Genomic DNA, 2,333 nt, shown 5'->3' on the forward strand with positions numbered 1-2,333 from the left:
ATATTTAGACATTATAAAATCACCATTATAACATTTAAAAATCTATTTTTTGTCAAAGTTCAGCATTGTTTTTTATTGAAGTATGAAGTAGCAAGAGTTTTCTACTCATTGAATCTACTTGAATTACACAGATGGCCTATTTTGAATTTACAACGGCAATTTTCAGTGAAAAGTGGCTAGTTTGTATCCTTGTTTACAATCTTCTCAGTTTCTCTCAAATGTAAATCAAATGCCCATTCACAAACGTGTTTTTTCCCCGAGCAATAGAGATACTCAGAAATAAACTGATATTAATCACTTTGCCCTCTTAGGCAGTGGCAGAGCCAGGATGTTTTCATAGGGGTGGCCAGGAAGGGGGCAGCAACCAGTCTGGGGTGGCACAGAAATCTTCATTATTTCAATATAGAAATGGATTTGACTATAAAGTATTGGATTGTTTTAGTGCCTAAAACACAACTGAATACAATTAATTTGTACTTAATTGTAATTGAGATAGTTGTGAATTACATCAAGTAGCCTAATACTGACTGAATGACAATTTTTGTTTTATTTTTGTATTACCATAGGCTCCAGGTATTTTAATAAAAGGGCTCACTATAGCTTTATTGCTCAGTAAGCTTGGTTCTGGGTCTTAACACCCCCAAAATCTTGTTCTCCATCATTGCATAGGCCCACTCATGGATGAGACATGCAGATAACTCATTTTTATTTTCAAACACATGTAATATTGCTCACTTTTAGTTAGGTAATTTGAATAGATATATCATTTGCCTCAATATTATTAATATTTTTGCACATTTTTATATAGAAAAAATTATTTTAAAGAACATCTGCATTTTTTTTCATTTTTACTTAAAGAGATAATTAATGGAAAATTTGCCATGCTAAGTGGAAGATTTCTGCCAAGATTTCACCTGGTAGAAAAACAAATACTATTAAAATGCATGTCATGATTCCCACTATGACCACTAAATAGCTGCAGAGGGTCATTTATTGTCTCCTTTACCATTTCCACTCTGTAATATACAGTAGTTCTTTTTACATGTTTTGCTAATGGATTTATATTTAGACATTATAAAATCACCATTATAACATTTAAAAATCTATTTTTTGTCAAAGTTCAGCATTGTTTTTTATTGAAGTATGAAGTAGCAAGAGTTTTCTACTCATTGAATCTACTTGAATTACACAGATGGCCTATTTTGAATTTACAACGGCAATTTTCAGTGAAAAGTGGCTAGTTTGTATCCTTGTTTACAATCTTCTCAGTTTCTCTCAAATGTAAATCAAATGCCCATTCACAAACGTGTTTTTTCCCCGAGCAATAGAGATACTCAGAAATAAACTGATATTAATCACTTTGCCCTCTTAGGCAGTGGCAGAGCCAGGATGTTTTCATAGGGGTGGCCAGGAAGGGGGCAGCAACCAGTCTGGGGTGGCACAGAAATCTTCATTATTTCAATATAGAAATGGATTTGACTATAAAGTATTGGATTGTTTTAGTGCCTAAAACACAACTGAATACAATTAATTTGTACTTAATTGTAATTGAGATAGTTGTGAATTACATCAAGTAGCCTAATACTGACTGAATGACAATTTTTGTTTTATTTTTGTATTACCATAGGCTCCAGGTATTTTAATAAAAGGGCTCACTATAGCTTTATTGCTCAGTAAGCTTGGTTCTGGGTCTTAACACCCCCAAAATCTTGTTCTCCATCATTGCATAGGCCCACTCATGGATGAGACATGCAGATAACTAGTCAACCTTCATTGAATTTTATATAATCAATGAACTCTGAAAAAATGATCAGTCAATGTTTAACATTCTATTAGTTGTCAAAATGAATTAATTGCAGCACTTTTGTCATACCTAAATCAAGCTATGTACAAAGGAAAATAATGTAAGAATGTAAAATGAGTTATTTCATGCATTTAAATATGGTTTCATTTTCGTACTTTACAAATGAATGAAAAATAAGCGCATTTTGTTGTGGTCGCAAAGAGATAGGCATACAGCCGTTCCGCATCTTTATAAGATTTTTATAAATATATTTTGAACTCATTAAAATGCAAAAAATAGTTCAATAAAAATGTTGCATTGATTATTTTTAATAACTAAGCTTTTGATAATTTATAACATTTTATTAAAGAAGATTTTCACAGAATGATTCTGGCAAAATGGCGCCCCCTATGTGTGGCGCCCACTGCATACACTGAATACCCTGCATACCCAGTTCCTTTTCAGTCAGTCACGTTCGACGTTACGTCAGTCGTGACTGACGAATTGGGATCTCGCCCGAGAGCCCAATCACCTTCGAGTGTTAACTAAA

This window comes from Sinocyclocheilus anshuiensis, unplaced genomic scaffold (assembly GCF_001515605.1).
Source record: "Sinocyclocheilus anshuiensis isolate Anshui unplaced genomic scaffold, SAMN03320099.WGS_v1.1 scaffold481, whole genome shotgun sequence".
NCBI lineage: Eukaryota > Metazoa > Chordata > Actinopteri > Cypriniformes > Cyprinidae > Sinocyclocheilus > Sinocyclocheilus anshuiensis.